General features: G+C 43.0%; 1 protein-coding gene across 2 annotated transcripts in view; it reads right to left on the bottom strand.

The window, feature by feature from the left end:
• DIAPH2 (diaphanous related formin 2) overlaps positions 1-26,796 on the bottom strand; it is a 4,230,744-nt gene that overhangs the window by 1,667,434 nt on the left and 2,536,514 nt on the right. The gene's annotated exons all lie outside the window — the stretch shown is intronic.

Below are 26,796 nucleotides of genomic sequence, written 5' to 3'. Positions count from 1 at the left end.
CCTGTACTTATACTCAAATGTGCCTTTAAAGTGGGGTGATTTCAAAGCAGCTCCTTGAAGTGTGCAGGTCCCCTTTCATCTAAGCCCTATCTGCAAGGCTATCTGAGGCGGGTAATCAGCCCTTGTGTGGCCACAGGAAACTGCCTATTCAGTTGTAAGTGTCAGCTTTCTATCCCCCTTCCTACCCAGGAAGGCTCTCAGAATGCAGATGAGACCTCTGTCATACTCACCATTCCGTTTGTAGTTGTCTAGAGAAAATGCACATGGAGACAGGCGGCAGGCACAAAGAGCTGAGTAAAGAGCAGAGAAATGTCAACTTCCTAAAAGTGGCATTTCTAAAATAGAAATGTCTAATCCAACTTTACCACTAAAGAGAATTAATCAATACCATTCCAAAGATATGAATGAAGATGTATCTATTTCTTTCTAATCAGGAATTACAGCTTAAAAGTGTTTTCAGGAATCAATGTTCAAGACAGCTGGCAGGGATAACCGTAGAATTCCATGGACGTGGTATGACCCAATGTGTCAGCATAGGTGGATGTTCCCTGATGGCTGCAATATCCCCGAACTCCATAATGATTGAAACTACAAGCGAGCACTATGGCCTATGGTGGATAGGCCGGACCATTGTAAGTTGATCTCCATTATCATTGACTCCACCTTTTTTTATTTTTTTTATTAACATGTCATGGAAGGAAAAGGCAGTGTAGAGAGTATGAAAAATCACGGGGTGTCCCACTCTACAGTCCCAAAAGTTGAGCTAAGGAACTACTGTATATACACTATAATGGGTCAGACATCAAGACCAAAAGCAGACCTATCTAGTGTTACTGGAGTGCAGAAAAAGCAAGAGGCAAAAAGGTTCTGGTATATCAAGAATGTGAATGCTATAAGTGCCCACAAGTTTATTATTACTGTTGCTCACACAAAGGTCAATTGACCAGGCTAATTCCAGGTCGTTTTTGTAAAAAATGTATACAAATTTTTATTATTCATATCACATACAATATAAATCGCTAATATTTGTTAAAAAACTTAGGTGATTACACATCACAATTTATTACACAGTTTATAAAAAGCAAAACATAATACATGAAACAAGAATCACAGAGTATGCCAGATTTCACTGCATTAATGCATTGAGACAAAAATGGTTGAGACATCGAACAAGACACATTGTGGGTTGTCGAGGTGTGTCCTGCCATTAGTTATGTTTAATAACTCCCCTGATAGGAATGTTCCACATTGTAGTATACACTTGTTATGTTACGTTATGTTATGTTACATAATCTTGTAAAGCGCTCAGCTGCCCCAGCAAAGGGGCGTCCCGGCGCTATTTCCAGAGTCAAGATGGACGTTGGGAAATCGGCAAGGCAGGCTTACAGAGAGGTTAGTTAAGGGAAAAAAGATAGGTTTTAATTGCTTTCCTGAAGTCTAACAGACCTTCCATTTCACTAATTTGGGCTGGTAGAGTGTTCCATAGTTTTGCTGCTAGAAAGCGGAAGGAACGTCTTGGAGTGACTGGGACTGGAGATGTGCATTTTCTTCAGACAGCCACGGGTGGGGGGGGGGTTGTCGAGGTGTGTCCTGCCTTTCCTGGATAAGTCAGGGCTGGGCTGAATAGACCTGGGATGCATTTAGAGTAGTGGGAGGAGATTTCCTTGCTCTTGAATTGGCCTAGTCTGCTTTAGACAATGCTGTCTCCACCTCCTGCTGGGAAGCTGGGCCAGAGAGGACCAAAATGGTTTGGACTAAGCACAGACACTCTTGGCCCGAGAGAACAATTTTGAGTATAAATATTGAGGTCCAGATCCCACAACTTTAGAACTCGCTGGAATCAAGGAACCTGCCAAGAAGAAGAGCTGGAATTGCTACCAGGAGAAGCACTGCCCCTTTGTTGGGTTGGCCTGCACTTGCTACTTCTGCCTTGGGCAGGGAAAGCACTGGACTGAACTTTCCTTACTTGTGCTGAGTCTCGCCAAGAGTTTGAAGTAAAGCTTGCCTTCTGTTCTGAAGTCTCAGGGACTGCAAAGGCTTCACCAACCTCTGGGTACCGCTTCTGGAACCACTGTTTCATTGGCTACAGAGAAGGGGAAAGCAACCGGCTCCATCACCGACTCTGTGTCGCTGGCTCCATGTCCTGAAGGCACCGGTGAATGCACCGCCATATCTCGCACCGCAAACCTGGTCTCTCCGATGACAACAACCGACGCCGCTGCTTGCACTGTGACCAGTGGGCCCCGCACTCTGCACCGCCTCACTTCACAACCCTGGTCTCACCGACGCCGTCGCTGCCTGTTGACTTTGACACCCGACCCCATCGTGGCTGGGGGCACTGCTTGTAAGTTTCACAATGCACTGCCTCATCCCACAAAGCAGTCTGGGCCAACCGAGACCAGCTCCCGCTAACCAGCTCGGTCTTTTGCAACGCAACCTTCTAGCACCACATCAAGCACTGCCTCACCTTGCATTGTAAGCCTTGGTCTCACCAACGCTGTCGGGACGTTCGTCACTGAGCTGCTGCCTGCACCACATCCTGAGGGCACCACACCCTGCACCGCTTCCATTTGACAATTGTGGTCCTGTTTTGGATATATAAATATATTGGATATTTTTCTAAACTGGTGTAGTGTCCTTTTGTAGTGCTTTCACTGTATTACTGTTGGTTGTGTGCAAATGCTTTTGCACACAGACTCTGAGATACACCTGACAGCTTGTGCCAAGCTACCAAGGAGGTGAGCAGTGGTTATTTTAGAAATGTAACGCCCTTATCCTGACTAGAAGGAAGGGTCCCTACTTGGACAAAGGTGCGAAGGGTCCCTACCTGGACAAAGGTGCTAGAGACCCCATTTCTAACATGCATCAACACTGTAGGCCAACTGTACAATCTTCCTTGCTTGAATTGCCCATCAACATATTAGCGCTGCCCTTATTTGTTTTATTTGTTTGCAGTAGGGTTGATAACTGTTCCCTGGTATAAGTGCTGTAGGATAGGCTAATGGGAACTGAACATTAAATAACATCTCATGGTTAGAGTTTTGCAGGTGTTTTCCACATGTCAACAGCTCTTGTGAGTGTCTCATCAGTGTCTTAGCTCTTTCTCTGGTGCCATTTAAAAGCTTGGCCTGAGGAGCCCAATACGATTGAAACCACATGTTTGCAATCCATGTTTTCATTTGGTTTCTGCTGGTGGTGAACCATTCCTGAGCTGAGCTCTTAGTAATAAAGGTCCACAGAACTGCTGAATGATTTAAAGTTGCACAGGAAGAGAGGCATTTTCCTTTTAGTAAAGTACACCATTGGAGCACTAGGACAAGTTCAGTCATTCCTATTGCAGCGCATGCCTCTTACCTACATCAGTTCCTTTACCTGAGCAGGTGAAGCTGACTACTTACAGGCATAAGGCTTCTGAAGCAGGAGGAGACCATGGCAGTGCACAGTAATATGTTATGTGCTCGCATGCAAACACTACACACAAATCTAGGGATAACTCTGAAAGTGCAATTTTGAATTGTGAAATGAACATGCAGGTCAACCGTTTTAGAATCAGCAGCATTAGATCTGTCTGTGTTTACTTCAAGAAGGAGACCAGCAGATGGTTAGAAGCAAGAACATAAACATGTGTAAATGGATATTCACCACATATAGCATATGCATACCCAGGTAGACCAAAATAGTCAAGAACTTAGAGATGTGTAAACGATGAATCATCACATGGTCTGCTGAACCAAAACAGTCATGAAAAACCAGTGTGATAAACCTCAAAATTAGATATTACAACATACATTAATTAATTAATTAATTAATTAAGTGACTTTTGTGGTTCATCCTGACAGGGATTGTGGCTGCTGCTTGAACAGGGTTCATACCCCAATCAACTAACAACCCAGCATGTGATTGATTGTCTGCACGTGTGTGTGGCTCTGCTTATGCACATTGTTAAATTTCTAGGTAGAACTCTCCTAACACAGCATTCAAAAGTGCCCTTGAATTCTCATAGATATGTTGAGCAGTCATGTTTTAGACACCTAAAGTACACAGTACATCCTTTGAAATATACTGTGCATACATACACATATATGTTCTACTCTCTGTCCCGCAGAAAAAGATTTCGGTGGCAGGAGTTTTCATTGCATTGCTAATATTAATTTATGTAAATGCTTCCAATGACTACAGAGGATATGGGTGCACATTTTTCTTGGACCCTGAAGAAAGATTGCATAAAACTATAACTGTGTTGCCCTTTTCGTTTTCACAGTCATGGATGTTTCAATGCAGAATTATTCAAAAACGTGTTGGTAGCAATTGTTCTAGAAATAGAAGGCAAATCATATCAATTTTTCAGAAAAGTAAGTACATCAGGGAAATATCATCAGTCTGCAACTGTACTCCGTGCACCGGTCACACTCGGCAGGCACAGTTATCAAGATGATATATGTAAGACATTCACTGACATCACTGCTGATGGGCCATGGCATTTCTTCTCCACTTAGTGATAATCAAAATCCGTTTTTACTCATAAATTCCAGTGGAATTCATTTCAATGGCAGAAAATAGATTGTCTTCCTATATTTCAGAATCGTTTCCCTTTGTTCTCCAGAGCATGAGTGCTACATTTATTTTCTAGTGGAACACGCAGATGTAGTTTAAAAGGAAGGTTTCTTGATATAGCTTTTCCCTACTTTCTGCATTTCTGTTTTTTGATTAAAGTATACAGTCACGGCTAACAAATTCGAAAGCTCTGCTTATAGTGCCATTTGCAGCTGTTTCGCTGCAATGGTTTCATGCAAGGGTAGACAAAAGTGCAAAACTGCTTTGCTTTTTACCAGCCACCTAGTATTACCCCCTACACTGGATGTGGGTAAAACTTGCATTATCTAAAATCCAAAGGTGCAAGAATGTTGCAATCAGTAAGGATATTGTTTTTTTATTTTAAAACAGATTTTGTTGCATATACATCGTGACTTGTAATTTAAGCAGGTCAAAGCATAACTTTTCATATCACGCATTTACATTTCTGGTTGTGCAAACTTAGGATCACATTGTTAGTTCACTACCTAAACTGTGTTCTTAGCCCCCATCCCACCTTCAGAGTCAGATGTATGACCGAGTACTTGTTGAGTGCAGCAAGTGTCGATTATGGGTGTGGGTAAGGGACTAGGGCAGGCCCGGATGATTCCAGTAGCTTACCAGGGACGGTGAGAGAAGGTCTGGGCTGTGGGGTCTTGGTCTTAATTAGCAAGGATACTGTTATCAACGCAATGTGCAAATCCAAAGGGAGGTTTGAGAATTCAGTAATAAATGCTTCGTGGTAAGAAGAGATATAGGTAGGGGTGGGTTTGGGAAGGCTAATAGAAAGCTGTATTATAAAATAGAAGGTGGACTGGTCCAGAGAGTCCAAATCATCAATTGGTCTGGGAAACTTAACACTGTGACAGAAGGCATGGGAAATTCAAGCTGATTTTGTTCTTTATGAAAAACAAACCTGCCCATAAACCTGTAATCAAAGATGAGCATAATTAAAGCAAGCAGCACAGAATCTGATCAACCACAGGTCCCACCAGAGAGAACAAGCCACATGTTCAAAGTCTGGCAGTGAAAACCGAGAGGGAGCGAAGGCTCAATGAATTATGAAGAAGATGGTACTGGCAGTAATAGATAAAGGGGGCTCCCTGACTGCCCCAATAGGGCTAGTTTTACTGGTGTTTAGGGAGACCACCTCCCTTTAGGTGATTATGGACACTGTTTCCAGTGCTGGAATTGTGCTGTAGCCTAATGCATACTGAGAGTTGGAGTGCTGCTTTGCTTTCATTGAACTAATTAGGAATACATATCTGAAATTAATGATTTGTAGGTGAAAAGTTCAGGACTGCAGACATTGTACTGAATGACCTGGAGTGAAGTCACCCAACAGGTGCTGGCGCTATATCCATGAAACGGATACCAAGGTGGCAGGAACATAAACATGGAGCAAACCACCCTATTGGAAACAAAAAAATACCATAGGAAAGTCTGGTCACTGGCAAAACAAAGGGAGAGGAAAAATGTTCACTAGCCTTTGAATGTGAGCAGACTAACATCTTTCATATGTTGGAAAGGGGTGGGAGAAGAGGACCCAGCACTGACGAAAATAATTACCAAATTAGAACTTAGAAGGCTCCAAGACACTAAGTCCTCTGAAACGAACCTGGTAAAAACAAAGTGTAGTAGAGTAAGGAGTTAGGTGGTACACCATCACCCTCTCCAAAATCTCTGCCTTCCAGTCCTTGCCCTGCGCTTTTATAAGTTGAATAGACTCCTTCAGCGCCCTGTTAAACCTCTCCACCATTCCGTTGGGTTTGGGATGACAGAGAGCACAACACTTGTGCTTAATACCTCTCTTCACCAAAAATTCCTCCATTTCTTTCAAGACTAATTGGACACCATTGTCCATTAGGAGGCATTCAGGGAGCCCTTCCCTGCTGAGGATGCCGTCTAAAAACTTTAGGACATCTCTTGTCTCAAAACATGTTCCAATCTTGGATGAGGGGTAATGATGTGGTTGTTGAGAATCCTAAGGTTGTCCCCGGGTGGGTGGCACAAGATCTCAAGACCATCAAAAGGAAGGAGTACTTTGACGTAAAGCATGCTGTTTCGCACACTGACATGCGCTTGGGTGACAGGGTGAGAGTGCGTTATCCGCAGAAGTCTGGTGCCTCTAGGTACTCTCCGCCTTTTAAAGTGACAAAGTTGTTCCAGAATGCGGTGAAATTTGATGATTTGATGCGTCCTGGTGGTCAAACCAATATGGTCGCCTCTGTGGTGTGCCCAGAGTTTCAGTCACAGGCGCAGGTGCTCTGTATCTGTATTCCTGAAGCACTGCGTGACTTTGTTTTGGCCTAGGTATTCTTTGTTTCTTACATTTATATTTTCCCGAGGGTGTTGGGAGAAGGTGTGTGGTATCTGGTATGTAGCCTGCTGTTGCAGGGTCTTAGTCTAAGCTCATTCTATTTTAGAGTCTTTCATATTCTTAGCGTGTTGGAGTTATTGGAGCGGTTAGCTCCAGAACTCCACTGTGTCAGTTACTGGTAGAGTGCCCTGTGGATGGGACGTTTCTGTATACTGGAAACAACTTGAATAAAGAAGACTACTTTTTAACACTGCTGGGCCCCGTGTACTTCTTCACACAAAGGCTAGTTTAATATTTGAATACTGCTAATTCCAAAGTAGCAGGGTAACAAATATAGCAGCAGTCAGAGTGCAGGGCACTTGTATGCAAAAAGGCACCAAATCAATAATTTCTACTGAAGCTTTTGATTTGTGCTTCAAAAGATGTAAATTAGTAGTAGTAAAATAGAGTGTATGTGTTATGATGCAACATCGGGAATGGCTACTGCCACCCTTGGAGTGGTACAGTCTTTCATACACCAAAATAATGTGTATATAAAAAATATGCAACCAAAAAGGATATGAAAACAAGTTCTGGGGTTTCTGAAAATCTAGGTAAAATACAAGGCTCAGATACATTAACCACCTAGGGGCTGCATGTGCACGAGGCGTTGGCCACAGAGTCCTCTGAGAGAGGAAAAGCTAAAAGAAAATTTGCATCAAGTACCATTGGCTCATGAGTGGCAAGTAAAATCCAACAAAGGGAAGATTGGTGACCCACAGTCTGTCCCTAACTGTGTCTCATATGTTGGTATATCAGTCATGTCAACGAGTGAACAAAGAACCCAGTCCCTGCTAGATAGGGGCAAAACAGTAGCGGAGAAAACAAGGGCATTCAGTGAATGGACAAAAATTTCACTTACAATTGATTATCAAGAACGGCTGACAATTAATTATCAAGAACGGCTGAGAATTGTTAAAGCATAGAAGTGATACATAAACTCAAGTATGATCAAAGCTAGCCAATAAAGTTCCTCAGAGCAACCCCACCCAAACCATAAATCAGAGAGTAGATATTACAGCACATAACGCATTACTTCCCGGCCCCCTTCCCAAAACAGAGGCAAACTTTGACAGCACCAAGGCCCAGGATACAAACAGAACAGGATAATATAATCTTCAGAGAAAATATTGATTACATTTGCTTTCATCACACTAGGCACTATACTGCCACTTACCAAACTAACAGAGAATGAATATACAGATCATTCTACTCCATTGCCGCTGAGTTCCCCCCATCATACCACAAGGCATTAACGAACAATTGGTTACACTGAAAGAAGAAGTGCCTTGCACAAGACAGAAGACCATCAAGGACCTAATACAGGGTATCTGCATATTTTCATTTCCAATGCCCCCATACCTTTGAAAGCCAAACCAAAGAATGTCCAAATAAATATAGGATTAGCTTGGCTTAGAAATTAGATTGAAGCAAGTATGATCCAACTGTTAGACTTTAAGTTAGGAAGACTCCATGCACCATAGCAGGAAAGGGAAAAGGACACTATCCTGGGTTAGTATTTCAACTGAGTACCTTTTATGCAATATTGCGATACACAAGAAGACCTATTTTGCGAAAATCCTCCTGGACTGCTATGGCACAAAGAGAGCAAGTAGCCATTAATCCAGACGTGGACCAATCAGTGGTCTCCTCCAAAACCTTCCCAGCATTAACAAAAAACAGAACTTTCCAACACCCAAACCACAATTACCTCTGGTTACGTTTTAGATTTTTTACAGACTGTACTTGTATATGTGTCACTTGTGCATTTTTATTTTACACTACATCTGGATTAAATAACACAACATTATGTTTTAATTTTCAGCCCAGTTCATTTGCCTCTTTCTGAAGCATTATTAGTAAAAATGTAATTTGATGTTTCTGTATATCTGTTACATAGCTCTTATTCACCAGTAGTCAGCTAACAGAAGAGTGTTTTGATAAAAATAAAATGAGGATTTAAGACCAGGGAAACAGACTTGGTCCAGAATGGCTACAATGGGTCAAGCAGAACCATGACAGCTTTTAGCCTATTCTGAAGAGAAACATTTTAAAAAAGGAGAGAGAAAATCAGCATGACAATCGTATTTAAGAACTGGGATAGGTTGTGGAAGAAAAGGCATGAAAACAGATGTCAGATAAAATGCACAGTTAATCAAGCAAGGTTAATTACTCATGTTATAGGAGCAAAGTGGGGACAAGGGCAATATGGTGAACATGTTTGGTGAAAATATATTCACAATGAACCAGATACTATACATGACCAGAGAACATTTGAGAGGTAACTACTAAGTTACAAGTAGACATAATACATTTTCAAGCAAAAATAAAATGGAGCTGTGAATGCCTTTTCTGTGTATTTCTAATTGTTAGAAATGTAGGTCTCTAGTTGGCAATGGTTTGCACCTTTGTCCAAGTAGGGCCCCTTCGTAACCCATTGGTAGATTGGCGCGAGCAGTCAGGCTTATCTCAGAAGCAGTGTGTAAAGCATTTCCACATAACCAACAGTAATACAGTGAAAACCCTACTAAAGGACACAGTTTAGAAAAATATCCAATATTTTTATATATCCAAAACAAGACCCAAAACAATAAGAATCCAACTATCAGTACTTAAAAATATATACTTTGCAGATATCCTCAAAAATCGCAGAAATACCTCAAAAACCAGTTCATACGAGACGGCAGCTCTGTCCGGGGCTACCTCAATGCTGAAAACAAGAGTCTAACAGTTCCAGCCGACCACGTCAGTACGGGACAACGAAAGCGTGGACAGACTCGGTAACAGTACCTTTCTCGATGCGGCTGGCACGTTGGTGCGAGCCGATCGTGGCAACTGTTGCGGTTGTGTTGCAAAATGGAAGCAGTGCACGGTGCGGTGCCCTCACAATGCGGCGCAGGCAGCGGCTCGCTGACGATAGTCCAGATGACATCAGTGAGATGAAGGCTTATGGTGCAGGGTGAGGTGGTGCTGGATGCGTTGTTGGCAGGTTGCGGTGCAAGCGAAGGAGCTGGTTAGCGGGAGCTAGCGTCGGTCGGACTGCTGTGTGACGAGGCGGTGCATTGTGAGACGTACGAGTGGTGCCCCCAGCCGCGATGCGGTCACAGGTGTTGAAGTCATCCGTCGCGATGGCGTCGGTGAGACCAGGATGGCGAAGTGAGGCGGTGCAGAGTGCGGTGCCCACAGGTGACGGTGCAAGCAGCGGCTCAGTGGTGTGGGCAGCGGTGGTCATTGTTGGGGAGACCAGGGTTGTGGTGCGAGATGCAGACGATATCTTCTGCAGTGGTGTCAGGACACAGTGCCGGTGACAGAGTCGGTTGCGTTTCCCTTCTCTGTGGCAACTGAAAGAGTAGAACCAGAAGCGGTACCCAGAGGTTGGTGAAGTCTTTGCTGTCTCTGATAGATGCATGTTTTACATTCTGAGTCCAGGCATACTAAACCCCTTTTCCCTATCTTGTCCCAATGGGAATGTATGCTTATAATATGTTATAAGTAAACCTCCCATTTTTTCCAATGGGACAGATAGCCTTGCAGTGGTGAAAAATGAAAATGCACTGTAATTCACCACCAGGACATGTCACACACACACCTGTACATGACCTACCTTTACCATACACAGCACCCTGCCCACAGGGGTACCTTGAGCCTACCTTGGGGATGACTTAGGTGTGAGAAAAGGGAATATTAGGGCCAGGCAAGTGGGTGCACTTGCTAGGTCGATATGGCAGTTACAAACTGCGCGGAGACCCTGCAGTGGCAGGTCTGAGATACCTTTTCAGGGCTACTCATGTGGGAGGCACAATCAGTGCTGCAGGCCCACTAGTAGCATTTGATTTACAGGCCCTGGCACACTCTGTGCACTTTACTAGAGGCTTACCAGTAAATCAAATATGCTCATCATGGAAACACCAATCCATAATAACCATTTACAAAAGGAGCACTTGCACTTTAGCACTGAACAGCAGTGAGAAAGTGAGCAGAGACACTAAACCAGCAAAAACAGTCAAAAGTCAAAACCGAGAGGTCACAGTGCAAAAAGACAGGGGAAACATGTCAAAAGATGCCAAGTCTAACACTAATTTTCTACCAAACATTTTTAAAGCAAACCATTTAAAGTTTTCAGGTACTTAGTTCATTAGTATTTCGTTGGTAACTTCTTGTGAGCCAGGAAAACAGGAGATAAACACTGGATACGCATTAAATTACAACACACACACACACTATACCATAAACTATCTCACACTATACTTTTGATCCTGAAAGCACACTAAGATAGCGGACATGTCTTTGTTATTTCTAACTTACAATAGAATAGACATACTTCTCATCATAGAGGCATGGCTCACCTTCCACCTTAGTCTCTGTCTTTAAGACAGTTGTCCCTGATAGCTTCACAATCATTTGAAACTTACATAATCTTTGTCATGAGCCCCCCATTTTTTACTGTCCGATTTATCTCTAGCTCTGTGCACTTTACCTCTGCTAAACAGTATTTATTTTATTTTACAGAGTTTTATATAGCGCGAACTTGACCCGAATCGGGTATCAGAGCGCTTTACATAGCACCTGTTGCGTTACATGAGGACACATTCATTTTTTTTTAGGCACCGGGAGAATAAGTGATTTGCCCAGAATCACAGGATGTTCAGCGTCATTGCCGAGACTCGAACCCAGTTCCCTAGATTCGAAGTTGACTGCCCTAGCCGTTAGGCCATCTTCTCTATTCATGTACATCATACAGAAACCACATTTAATTTCATATTGTAGCTTTAAATCTAGTAATGGACCTGGGATTCTACCCTAAAAAATGTGCTTTGTCACTGCAGATTAAATTTCATGAAAGTTAATTGTAGGTGGAACCTAAAATACCCCTAATGGCATAGAAGGTAATATAAAACACAACTAGGCAAGCCTGGTTAAAAATAAATGTTAAATTGTATGCTTGTATTCAGAAAAAAACTTTTTACTTAGGACGAGTGCCTCACCAAGCACACACTACAGAGAGGAAGCAATGACCGATACAGGCACTGCCATCTAGGCTGCATTTACATAGTCTTGAGAAGGACCTAAGCATCATACAATTGTAGTGTAGAAGGACTGCGGACTCCACAAGCAGCAAGTTGTGGACCACCTTCTGCATCAGGTGGATTACCACCAGCCCACACATATAATTGTAAAAGTTCATTACAGAGAGTGACTCTGATTGTTGGCCCAGAGGAATGCCGCAGAATTTTGTAGATTGTGTCTAAGACAGGGCAAAAACTTGTTCACTCTTTTTAGGGGTGATTCTTTGTTGCCTTTCCTGCACTGTTTTAATTCTAACCCTAGGAGGCACCAGAATAAAATCCAGATTTAGAGTACCAAGAGGTAGCTTTTACCTACCTTCATTTACAGATAATTAGCACTCTGTATCTCTAACCCATACCAATCTCTCATCTAGGCTGAGGATCATCATTACCAAAACACCTCAAGAGTTCCACTCCCCAGAAGAGACTTGTATCCCGCACCAGGTACCATTGGTCCTAGTGTGAGGAGGGACCCTATGATGAAGCATGAAATAATATTTGTTTCTTGATACAATCGTACACTTTTCATTTCACCCAGACATACCTAGTTGGCTTTGTAGAAGTCAAGGGGGGGAACACAGTTGGTTCATGCATTAACTCCAAAGAGACTCCTGTTGTGTTGTTTAATGACAGAAGGTCATATGCCATATATGTGCTGCGACGTGTATTAATGCCATCTAATATGTGGGCTACAGTGTGTATAAAACTGACCCACCTATATGGCAAAAATATGCGCCTGCCAGAGCACCACTGTGCTCTGGTTGAGCTACACTTTCAAAGCACTCTAGTAACATATAGCTAGGGAAACTGCCTTTGCTAAGTAGGGACACCTATTTTTATTCGTAAAAAATACCCCGTTACAGAACACCTTGTAAGCCAACTAGGTATGACACTTAAAACATCAAAATAGTGGCACAGTTCATATTTAAAATGTGTACCCTCACAGTGACTGAAGGCCTAAATGTTATTTCAGCGTATGCCATCCAGGTCAATTAAAATTATTGGTTACTTAATATCCAAAATTGAGTTTGATTCAGAGTTTTAATAACTGAAGTGGAAAAATAACTTCAGAAATATGTATTTTAGGCTTCCTGAGCCAGAATTAGCTTCAAACCAGTTCCGCCACTCATCACACCTCCAGAGCTGGCATACACAACCTTGGCTGGAAGATTTAACAACCATGGTTCATAAGACAATGGCCTGTCTCTAAGCCCAGGAGGAACATAGGATATACATTGCTGACTACTTAGAGAGGATTAGCTCTCTGGGAGGAGACAGGAAAAGTTAGCAGAGCATAGTACAGCCTTAGCACCACCTTACTAGATGCCAGAGAGGGTTCATCAATTAATTTCCAAGATCCTCGAAGACAGCCAGATTCCAGTCACTGTGGGCAGTGGAAAAGAGGAGGGAGAAATAATTTGGACTCTGCCGGATGGGAGGCAAGCTCATCTAAACAGGGGAGTGGCTAAGGAGCTGAAGACAGGCCTGACAGCTTGCAGATAGGTTCTGCCATATTGAAACTGGTGCTCCTGGGTAATTGTATAGTAAGACAAAGAGGAAATGCTACAAAAGGAGATAGGGGATTGTGAGAATATAATTAGGATTGGGTGCTGCACAGGATAAGTCTGGTACCTCCACCTCAGAACATTCCTGAACTGGGGAAAAATCCACCGGAAGCAAAAAATCCTCCTGGAAAAAAGAAGACTCCTGACATCTGGCTCCTTCGTCCAGCTGCAAGGAGTGGACTCACTCAAAGATTCCAGACTCCTGCTGGCAACAAAGAACTGAAGCTGTTCTCCAAGGGTCAAGCAGATGGCCTTCTATTTACCTGCTTCAGAGACAAAAAAAGAGAAAGACTCCTGACTCCAAGAGGGTCCAGCTGACCACTGAGTGTTGTACACTGCTCGAGACCTAAATGGAGGAAGAACTGGTACTTAGAATCCTGCCCTGTTGATCTAGCCAATGCATGACTGACCAAAAGGAACTTTCCTAGCAGTTAGAAAAATGTAGAACTTAGTCATAGCTTCTTCCTCTGGGAGACAGGGACAAGTTGCTGAGGCTTGCCCAGGAGGGTTGCGCTCTAAGTCAGCAAGAACAACAGCTTTATCCCACTCAGAGTTTTTGCAGAACTGAAAACAGGTTGAATGATACTTCAGGGTAAAGGAATTCAGCTTTGTAAAGCATGGATACAGCTTCTAGCCTTGTCTCACTGGCTGAATTTAAATTCCAAAAAAGTGACTACATTTGAAGGTGAAACCTTGGACCAGGGTGAGGCAGCAAATCTATCCGATCGAAAAAGCACTTTAGGCAGCAAAGAAATCTGACTTTGGTCCACAAGGAGATTTTAGTACCAAAATCAACTGCTTCAGCAGGATATTTTGTTCCTTTCAATTATTTGGTCCATGTAAAATAATGCCACTGGTGCCACAGGTGTTGGGATAGTGCATATATTTTTATTGGAACAATTCAGCTTTGGTATGCATAATTAGGGTTAATTCTAAACCCCCAGAAGAAATCACCTGATCCCAAAAAAGTATGAGAGAAATAACCAAATTAATGTAATAGGATAGCTCGGTATCATTAACAGTTCCGAAGCCAAGGCTTTTCATTTTCTCAGCCATTGTGGTGGCTAATCCTAAATTGAAAGGCAAGAATGCAGGCATCCAACAGGAATTTTGCCCTACAAAAAGCACTTCTGTAGGGGTGTGCCCTGCGCTCTACTAAGATGGCTACCTGAAACGCTCGCTCTGAGAGATCGAGTGTTTCGTTGATGGATACTCCATATCAGATAGTCATGAGAGTGGCTGCACTGGATTGCATTGTGTTGTTCATCCACTCTGAATGATATGATGACCATTTCCCCATTAAAATCCTAACATGTGTCCAGGAGCAGTGAACAGGCTTCCACGAGGTCAGGCGAGAACATGGCCGCTGCCATGTGCTTATTGAAATTGACAAGTCGCTATGTGTTTTAGGGATAATTTTTGTTTCGTGAGCTCATCCACAAGTCTTGGAACCTCTGGGCCATATGTTTTTGATCTACAGTGCGCTTCTTACTTTCTGCTATATACAACCTTTTGTGAGGAGGGTCAGGCAGATTACTGGGGACAAGATGGCCACTGATAACAGTTGCTCAATGTTCCCAATGGCAATTTTGTCTCTCTCATATACAAGCCTCTCCATACAATGAAAACAAGACACAGCTATCTACCTTTTGCAGACATGATACACTGGATTAGACTTTGGATCAGACAATGTTTTAGTTAGCTGCTGTGTGGTAAACATTGCATACTATCTTATATGAGCCTAGATTAACTAGATTTTGCATCACTACTTGTGTTGCCCCTTTGCAGACACTGTTTCATGCGGGACCCCACCTGAGGTGCTTTCAGGTCTTATTACTGGAGAGCTCATTAGAGATAGCACTTTGACGCTGAAGTACTTCTTGTCCTCTGGCCAATTATCATCTTTGGATCTCTTAAAAACAACCAAAACATGGGAGATAATAGAGACAAAGATATGAAAGATAATAAGGAACCAGAAAAGACCTAAATCAACTCTGCCACTACCAGACTCTCCAAAATCTGATCAACCCACAAATATGAATCTGATACTACAACGCCTCAAGACATTGCATAATCTAGAGCAGATTACAAAAACAAATCTGGACCTTATGCAAACAGACATCCAACACTTATAGAAAGACTTTAAGGACTTAGCAAGCGGGATCACTGAAGCAGAACCCGGATAAGCCTCCTGGAGGATGATAGAAGGAATTCACAGAAAATCAACGATTCTTTATGCTCTAAAATAGCCTTTCTTTCAATGGAAATTAAAAAATTGCAACTGCAGGGGAAATCTAACGATTTGTGGCCTCCTGGAGGTAGTTCAGGATGCCGCTACTTCCTGTGTAGAGTTCCTCAAATCATGGATTCCCCGTTCTTTAAAGGTATCCTTTTCCAAAGACTTTGAAATCAAGAGGACACCTAGGATCCATTCAAGCAAACCACCTGTAGAGCCAAGGCAAAAAGCACCCACGAACCATGATCTTAGAATCCTTGAGATACCAACATACTGAAGAAATTCTGAAATACATGAAGAAAAAGCGTACATAATCTAGGAAGGTGATAACATTGGTATCACTCAAGACAATGCAAAAGATACAATTCTTTGCAGGAAAGGTTTTTCAGTGCTTAGACAACACCATTAAGCGGGCCCCTCATATTTCAAATGTGTTTTGAACGACAAGTCCAGATTTTTGTTGGATACGGCTGATCTTCTGTTAGACATTAAACACACAAATATCGTCCACTAAGTATTGAAGTTAGTACACTCTCATCTTGATATTCTTAGATCATGGACATCCAAGGACCCTCCTAGTGCATTGCCAAATGTTACCTCTGTTTAGAGTTTACATGCAACAGATTTGAGCCCTTGTTACCTCAAAATCATTGCCATGAGCATTGTTGAAAACTTGGGGACTGAGTTCCCTCTTTTTTATTCCATCCAATAGATTTTATATTTGTTCTACTTTTAAGTTAGTAATCTATAGCTCTCTTTCAAGGTTCCAAAAACATGGATAGTACTGGTTCTCAGTCTGGGAAAGCTTAGTGATGATTTAGTGCGGGTCTGGTTTTCCTAGTCTCTTAAATGCACCATGTTAGAAATTGGGTTTCTGGTTGGCAAAGGTATGCACCCTGTCCAAGCAGAAGCCACAATCCTAGTCAGGGTAAGCTAGATGCACACTAAAATATAACCTGTGCTCACCCTCTGGTAGCTTGGCACAGAGCAGTCAGGCTTATCTATAGAGGTAGGAAGTAAAGTATTTGTGCAACACACACAGTAACACAATGAATACACCACAAAAGACTCCACATAGATTTATTATTATATTCTGCACAAAACCAGACCAACATGAAAAGAATCCCATGTATGGAAGTTGAGAAGTTGAATTTTGAAAGTATAAATGTAGTACAGCACTTAGAAGCAAGGAGCCCTACAAGGTTACTTTAGATCATGCTGAACAGGGGTAAATTCAATGTTCAGGCCAACCTCATGGAAGAGCAGGCTGGCTACAGGACCCACACAGGCCCCGGTGAACAAAGTACCTTTCCTGTTTGCAAGTAATGAGATGCATCCATCTTCTCCAGGCAAAGATGGCGAACTCAGTTTCAAAGATGGATATCAAAGTTGAAAGGTTTTGAGCGGGGCACCAAATTCTTCCATGAAGTCGAGGGGATGCGTCGATCTCACCAAGCTGCAGTGGTGGTGATACACTGTCCAATGCATCGATGTCTGGAGGCAAAGCTCCGTTTCTGAGGCGATGCGACGATTTTACTCCCGCAAATGGGTCGAACACAGAAAGGAGATGCATCGAAACCTGTGTTGCAAGTATCTGTGACACTTCCAGTGAGCCAGGCAGGGCAGCAGTGGAAGAGACCTTGATTTCTCTGAGTCTAAAGCAACAGGAGGCAGGCCAACAAGCCCTTAGAGATCATTTGTAGTTAAGGCAGATTCCAGCTCTCTTTCAGCTGAGTAAGAGGGCAGCAGGGCAACACAAGCGAAAATCAGGCCTTCCTAGTCTGCAGCTCAAAGATGGGTCCTTTAAAGAGCACAGCAGTCCTTGTGACAGAGGTTCAGTTCAAGATCCATAACGGTCTGATTTTAGGGGGTCAGAGACCCGGTGCTTATACCCAAAAATGTATTTGATTGGGGGCTGGGGGGGGGGGGTGACTTCAAAGTAGCTCTATGAAGTGCATAGGTTCCCTTTCAGCCCAGTCCTGTCAACAAGGCTGTCTATAGGGGTAAAGCAGCCCTTTGTTTGGGGACAGGACACTTCCTATTCAAGTGAAGCATTAGCTCCTCCCTTACATCCTACCCAGGCAAAGCCATCAGAATGTAGATGGATCCTCAGACACACGTATCCTTCCTGTGTTGTGGCTGTCTATAGGGAATGCACAAAGTGTAACTATCACCCACACCAGAAGTATATTGGAGACAGGCTGTCAGGCACACAGAGTAGTAAGTACAAAAAATGGCCACTTTCACTAAAGTACGACTAGCTAGAGCTATGTGGAAAGAAACTCAAAGATACTGAAGACCAATTGTTCCATGGGGCCCTATCAGGGGGAAATTTCCCTCAGGACAAGAATCCTCACTCACCATTAGGTGACATGCTACATCACTTGGGTTCCCTCTTCACACCGTAGTGTGGGCTACGACCTCCATGCACAGAGCAGGACACACCCCCCTGGACCGACCACAACTGCATACATTTCACCTTAACACCACCACCGCACCTAAACCAGCACCACGCCCGCCACGAAGGAACTGGAGCAAAATCACAGAGAAACACCTTAACTCCACCCTCCTCCTAGACCCCCCCACCACAATCGATGCCAACTCCGCAGCCAAAAAACTCCATCAATGGTTTCCCAGAGGTGCGGACAAGATCGCCCCCATCTGCAACCCGGCCAAACAATACCCCCTGAAGTTCATCTGGTTCACCACCGAACTCCAAGTCGCCAGGCGCACCCACAGACGACTCGAGAAAATATGGATAAGCCGGAAAACCACGGAAGACCTAAACAACCATAGGAGTGCCCTGAAGGACTACCACCAGCTAATAAGTTCATCAAGGACTGTTTGGTCCTAGATGAACGGTTCTTCATCAAGGACCAAACGGTCCTTGATGAAGGACAGTTTGGTCCTTCATCAAGAATGTTCTTGATGAAGGACCAAACGAACCTTCATCAAGAACATTCTGGGAAGCCCGATGCTAGGCACGTGGTGTGTCGGATCACTCGCCCGTTCACGTCACTCTCTCCTTCACCAAACATCAACAGAGAAACACCATAACACTAAAGCCATGGCTCTTCATAATCCCTGATATAAAAGACAACCTCAAACACCTAAAAGACCTCTATTTCAAAGAAAAAGTGGTTTCAGTAAAATCACCGCAAATAATATGGGAGGCCTTCAAAACAGTGTTAAAGGGCCAAGCATTAGCATGTCAAGTGGGACACAATCAAGAACGGAGGGATAAAATAGAGGAACTCGAACACGAGGTTCAAGAAAGCGAGATAGAATATACACAGACCCCCAATGAGGCCAACAAACACAAAATAAACAGTAAACAACTTGAATATAAAGTCCTGTTGACAGAGGTCGCCAAAGCCAAATAAATGGCAACTCAACATAAAATATACGAACTGGGAGATAGAGCGGGTAAACTGCTATCTTGGCTGGAACAACAGGAGCAGGCGGCGCGCTGGGTCCCCAAGTTATAAATTAATGACACCCATATCATCAGAGACCCACAAAAGATAGCAGAGGCTATTGCCGATCACTACGAAAGACTATATACCTCAGTCGTTGAAACCACATCTGAAGACTCGCAGCGACTGCTTACAGATATCCCCCTGTTGACCGTGTCCCCAGAAAACAGGGACTCGCTAGAGCGGGATCCTACAGAGGACGAAATCCAATCAGCAACATACAAGCCGGGAAGGAGATGAGGCCCAAAGGACTCCCAATCGAATTCCTCAAAGCTACCAGTTCCCTGATTGCTCCACGGCCCTACCTGAAGACCAGAGGCTGGCCTTGATAGTGGTTATACACAAAAAAGGGAAACCAGCCAAAACTGCAGCTCTTATCGACCGATCTTCTTAATAAATGTCAAGGGCAAAATCCTCACTAATATATTAGCCTCCTGACTCGCCCTTATAATCACTAAGATAGTACATGGGGGATCAATCGGGTTTTATGCCCAGCCGTAACACAGCCTTAAATATCCGTTGACTACATAACGTCCTGGGTAGAAAAAACATAATAGCAGAAGATGCTGTACTATTATCATTAGATGCCAAAATGGCATTCAACACAATTGATGGCCCTACCTATTCGCTGGTCTACACCGAATGTGTTTCGGCCCCAAATTTCTCAAATGAGTTAAACTTCTCTATACAGACCTCAAGGGACAAGCCAGTGTGAACAACTACACCTCACGGACATTCCCGCTTGAATGGGTGACAGGACAAGGGTGTCCCCTATTGCCATTGATCTTTTCTCTGATGCTAGAACCACTCGCATCCTGGGTCAGGGATGACCCATTGCTTAGAGGCTTAATATGGGTGGAAGGTCACGAGGATAGAATATCCCTATTTGCTGATGACATGCTGTTATACCTTGCATCACCTGCGAAATCCATAGAGTCCTCCACATTTTTACGAATTTTGGTAAATAATTCAGGCTACACCATTAACTGTTCCAAATCAGTAATCTACACACTCCATGGACCAAATCCAAACTGCCACCAGAATGTGCAGCCACAATCGCAGAGGAGGGTTTCTGATACCTTGCCTTGGAATATATATTACACCAGACTCTGAGCTTTTCTACACCAATAATCTAGCAAACCCCCTACTCAGATTGCAAAATGATGTGCACCATTGGAGGACACTACCTCTGTCCCTGCTAGGATTGCGGCACTGTTTGAAATGCTGGCACTGCCGTGTTTTCAATATATCCTATATCCTACAAAACAACAATTCAAAGTTCCCGATGCCAACTTAAACAGCGAGATCAGGACAATGCTTCTGGGACTGCAAAACACCACGTATAGCCACACTCAAACTAACAAGAAGCTGGTATGACGGTGGGATAGCACTTCACAACTAAAGCCTCTATTAATGGGCATGCCAACTAGTAGTTCTTAACAACTGGGTGTACTGTTCCCAGAAGGAACCTGCATATCACCTGGATGGACTCACAATGGGGAAGGAAGGATACAACGGGGTATTATATTCAACATTTAAAAGAAAACATTACACAGGCCCTACAGCCCTAACTGTTGACATCTGGCACCAGGCAAATAAAACACTCGGATAGCGTGGAATAATAACCCAAGCTACCCCACTATGGTGACACAGCGACTGGGTACGCTGAGCACACAGCAGGGATTTCATAAGTGGAAAATTCTCAGTTTTTCAGAATTGCAAATGGAATATGATCTAGCCCAACAGGAAGTATTTCAATATATGCAAATCCGACATGCACTCACTGCGACCATCCCTGCACAAGGGGAGGTACCGGAGGCGTCCCGGATAGAAGATAGGCTTCTGTCCAAACCCATAACTAAGAAAGCTATATCCATTATCTACTAAAAACTCTGCAATAATCTACTTGAACCACTCACATGACTCCGGGATCACTGGCACAAAGCCATTGGGGAGCTCGCAGATGACGAGTGGCAAACAGGATTAATGTCCCCCTGTGAGGCAGCCATACCACTCGGACTCTGTATTTTCCAGCTCAAAAGTTTACATAGATCCTACCTAACTGGGGCCACGCTAACTAAACTAGGGCATAGGGAAAACGCATGTTGTCTCCGGCACTGCACAGAGGAAGCAAAATTCGATCATGTGTTATAGAGCTGCCCCAACATATCACTATTCTGGGGAAAGGTCACACGTCAAATGCAAAAGGCAATGGTGAAAGAAATCATGCAGATACCTAAACTAGGACTCCTCAATGTGTGGGATGCTACAGATCTTACCAATATAGAGCAGCAATGGCCCACACTAGGGTTCACATTAGCCAAACACAATATAGCTATATGATGGGGGTCCAAGAACCCACCAACAACGAGGGGCTTGGCGAACAACATGGACAAATGCATGATAGCCGAGAAAAGGTCTTCAAAAGTAGAGGATGCCCCAAAAAATGGAACAAAAAGTAGGGCAAATGGAACTCACACAGAGGAGAGATCTGTATCTCCCCATCCATTGAACTAAAAGGCAATAATGTGAACAGACTATTGGAAGATACTGTGTTCAAACAATGCTGCTACAACTGATGTCTTTGCTATGATGTGAACTGACTCTTGTTTTGTAAATGGAAAGCTACTATGACCTGTACCATATCAATAACCAAATTAATAAAGAGAATATTCACACAAAAAATGTGCATTAAGGAATTCTTAATGCTAATCTATGAGAGGAGTAGTCCTCACAGTAGTGAAAAACGAAATATACTGTTTGTCACTACCAGGACATGAAAAACATTAGAGTACATGTCCTACCTTTTACTTATAAAGCACTCTGCCCTTAGGGCTACCTAGGGCCTACCTTAGAGGTGACTTATATGTAATGAAATGGGAGTTTAAGGCTTGGAAAGTAGTTTTAAATGCCAAGTCGAAGTGTCCGTGAATTGCACACACAGGCACTGCAGTGGCAAGCCCTAGTTCAGGTTATGTGGAGAAACCACCTTACTGCCTCGCATGAGAAGACCATACACCACAGTTAAGTGCTCCCTGACCTGCCAGTAACCCTTAAGATCCTCTTCACACTCCTCCTTCTTGCATCAGCCACCCGTGACCATTGAAATGACTTTCTTCAAGACCTGATCATTGATCAGACAATCCCTCCACTCACTTCTCAGAAATCAAACCCTCACTGACCACTTCACTGAGTCGCGACAGACATTCTAAATTATATCCAGGAAAGTAAGAAATAATAAGGTCAAATTCTTGTAAAGCCACAACCAACTTCCGTATTCTATGCAAAACACAATCAATACCTTTCTTAGCAAACACCTCCCTTAAAGGTGTGTGATCAGTTAAAATATTAAACTTCTTGCCCCATTAAAATGTTCTCAATCTAAGCACCACCCAGAAAAACACCGAAATCTTCCTTTTCTACCACAGAATAGTTACGTTCAGCCCCTCTCAATGGTCTAGAGATAAATGTAATAATCTTTTCCTTGCCATCAAGTTTCTGTAACAGAACTGCTCCTAACCTGTTCGAGCTGGCAAAAGTCATAAGATAAGTTTGTAGTATCAAAACTTCCTAAACACTGAGCTTCATTCAGATGTTTCTTAATACAATCAAACTCATTCTTACACTCTTGGGACCACACAAATTCACTTCCTTTTCCGAGTAGTGCTCTCTTACAGCACGTTTTCCCTGCAAAGTTTGGCACAAACTTGTTATACAACTCAGCCATGCCCAAAAACTTTACCAATTCGTCTTTGTTCAGGGGAGCACAGAGATTACAAAGGTGTTCACCAAGGAGGCTTTGGGTTTAATACCAAAAGCAGACACAAAATGTCCCAAGTATTCTATTTCCTTAATGTCAAAATTGCATTTTGTCTGCTCTAAGAATGAGACCTGCCTTCTTCAAATTCAAGACTGACCTCACATTCCCATCATGTTCCTCAAGATCCACTCCAAAAATCAGCACATCATCTTGATACACCTTGACACCCTGAAGACCCCCGGAATGCCCTCCAAAGTCTGGCCTCCCTATTAGCCTTCCGAGCCAAAGCCACAGGAGAGACCTACTCTGTGGCCCCAACTTCAAGGATGATTCCATTGTCCAAAAGATTGTCCAATTCCACTTTCATGCTTTCTCTTACCAACAAAGGTACATTTCTAACCTTTGCTACCTTCGAAGTAACATTTTACTTAATTTATATTTGGTGCATATAATTTGTGAGACAACCCAATTTTTTCACAAACACGTCAGGAAATTCTTTGACACAATCCTTATTCCCTCCTTCCACCACACTAACCGGTCGTATTTCTACCAGGCAAACAAACAGACTTTCATTGGGGTCCAAAAATGCATGAAAATCTCGCTGATGAAACCAGCTTATCAGCGAGTCTCCTTTCATTGAGACATAAATGTTCCACAAATAGTTCTTCCTTTAAAGTCAATTGTACCCCAGAAATAGCCCAAAAGATCAATGGCCACACCATTATAGCCTTTTGGTTTTATGTCAGGTTTCAGCAGTATTACCGTGCTCAAACATTTTTGGAACAATTGTTATCTTAGTTCCAGAGTCAAAAAGCATGTTCACTGGTGTATCGTTGATTAACACGACCTCAAGTGGACCATCACTAGTTTGTGCTTTCATTTGTAGAATGTTAACTTCGACTACATCTTCTTCGTACAGATCAATCTCTGACTTTTCTCTGTTCCTTTTCTGATTTGCAGCACCTGGAATAATGACCTTTCCTTCCAAATATTTTGCAGATCGCCTTCCAGCCTGGGCAGTCTTTGAAGTTGGCCATATAACCAATATTGCCACACCTGAAGTACTTCCGCTTAAAATTCTTCATGTTAGAGGACCTTGGAGCAGTGCCCGTACTAGACTTAGAATTTACAGATTTACAGAGTCAGAGCGTGCATGCTCCACAACTTCCTCCTCACGCAGCAAACTTCATCCTCATGGGGCAAACGGCCCCAGTGGTATCACAGCCCTTCCATACACAACGGATCCACAAAACAAAAAAATAATAATAATGTCAAAGGAGACGCTGCACACTTCCCTTCGCATGGAACAGGCTCACCTTTCTCAGTGTTAAGTTTGGTGTCAGTTTGACCTATATCTTATGCCTGACATCAGCTTCACAGAGAAAACAAGCAATCCGATGATGCTCCAGAGTCAGGTGTCACGGAAAACCTTCCATGGCCACACAGATAAGACTTTTGTGAGTCTCTATCAAGATTTATATGCTTGGCAAGATTTGCTTAAAGTGTTTTTGAGGTCTCTCTGCTGCTGTTATGCACGAGTCGGTTAATCGTCACCAAAATGTTAAAGTGTGTCCTCCAAAAAAGACCTAAGCTCGTTGTCACGTGAATAATACATGTTTATTCAGAGGTAAATCTGCAGAGACCCCATCTACACTCAAGTCAGGTCAAACTGCCTCTCTTACTCAATCTGCATTCCACCCTAGAAACAACCCTACATTCTAGAATCGATCACATCACCACCTAGATCCCAATGTATCTTATATAACCCTTCAGTACAGAAAATCACAGGCTACTGTTTGTAATGTATGCCCTCTCTCTTGTCCAAGGCAATAATTGTCGCCATCTTTAGGAAAGCAGAGAGAAATTATCCCAGTTGCTACCAGCCTGTCTCCCTGCTTGACTCTATAGTCAAGATTAAAGGAGTTTTGCTAGCTATATTGGAATCCTGGGCCGGAGAGAACATTTTTTGGGAGGTTCAGTATGGCTTCTGACATGGTATAGGGTATATGAGTAGAGCAATGCCTTAATTTATACCACGTTGTTGTAAAATACACTAAAGTCCAAAGGGATGAAGTACATCTGGCTTTATGCACCTGAGCTATATCTTTCATGGGGTCAATTAGTCATGGATATGGAATATAATGGTCAAGATGAAACTGGAGGAATCTCAATTTCCCCCATTGAAAGACATGCATACAGATGACAGAGCAAGGGTATGCTACAGCCTAAGTGAAAATGTACAAAGCCAATAAACTCTAAAAGAGGGGTTCGCCAAGGCTGTATCCTTGCACCATTTCTTTTTACCCTGTACAGGGAAAACTTGAGAACCATTTAGTGAATACTGGAATGGATATGCCCCAACTCAGCAAATGCTCAATCCTGGTCTTGCTGTCTGCTGACAATACTATCCTGCTAGCTAAGAATGCTAATAGCCTCAAGGGTCTCCTGGACGGTCTTACCCACTTTATGAAGGATTTCATCTGACTACCAACTTTACAACAAGGTTTACAATGATATGTGGGCCCAATATTCTAAAATGTTTGAACACTATATCGAAGGGAACACAGCGAACCAGAGAATACTTTTACCAATTTGGACTTTCCTTTCCACTATTTGCTGGACTGGGGCCATTTACATAATATTAGAAAACAGTTGTTCCTAACATCTATTGATGCCTTTTTAAGGTGTACTTTGAAGCTAAACAACTGAGAAAAGAGCAGCTGACTGTTTATAAGAGCAAGCTGATATCCATGGCCTCCTATGCAGTTAAGATTTGGGGGCAGTCTGGAGGAGGTCTCTTCCAGTAGGTGGAGAATATGTTCCAGCACAGATTGTTATCAGTTCCCTGAGAGTGTTCCACTTTTGTTTGCAACAGTGAGCTGGAGCTGCCCTATCTTGGGACCAAATTAAAACTGTCTATTGATATTGTGGATAGGTAAATCAGCAAAACAGGAGACAAACTTCTCCCGTGCTGTAGTCAGTGAGTGCTTGCCGTTGCACAATGCATTATACATTCCCTGGTTTCTTATGTTAAGGAAACGTTTTATTTATTGGGAGTCTCTGAGCTGTTCTTAGATTCTGAATTTATCAGATCTACCACAAAATTACACGCTAAACAAATGTTCTAAAATTGCTGCTAAAGAGCTAGATTGAGGACTGATTGTGTGCAACCTCTGTGGTTCACATGGAACTATTGACAGTAGATTCAGATTGAATATTGGACACCTTCTTGTCCAATTCCCCTACTGCATTTATCGATCTAACATTATGTTATGCCTATGTGGCAATCCCTCAGAACAAAATGTCTTGTATCCCGTGCAGGCGCCATTGTCGTCTTTCCTATGTTAGCATGAGCACATTGCAGACCCTCCTCTGCTTTGCGCATGTTACTCTACAGACACATTTTGCTTTGTGCCACACTGTACTTTCACCCAGAACACGCTGTTCTTTTTACATTCTGTTCTTTCCTGAGATTTAGTCTGAATATGGAGACAGGGTCGAACAACAATGCCCCTTGTTATTCTGTTATGGTCAGGGCCTAGCACCTAGACAAAACACGCAAATGCAGCTGTTGCTTGGGAACACGTACTTTTGTCATACAGGTATGCACAGATAGGTAACACACACTTGGAGAGGGACCTTTCCAGGGAAAAGATTGTGACAGCACCTGAGATGTGTTTCTTTCATCTGTGTATACTAAGGTACAGGGTCTGCTGCTAACACCCAGAGATCTTCTAATATATCATAATTTTGCTTCTGTAG

Source organism: Lissotriton helveticus, chromosome 4_1 (genome assembly GCF_964261635.1).
Source record: "Lissotriton helveticus chromosome 4_1, aLisHel1.1, whole genome shotgun sequence".
Classification (NCBI taxonomy): domain Eukaryota; kingdom Metazoa; phylum Chordata; class Amphibia; order Caudata; family Salamandridae; genus Lissotriton; species Lissotriton helveticus.
Note: the sequence above shows the minus strand (reverse complement) of the source record. Positions and strands in the feature narration are given on the sequence as shown.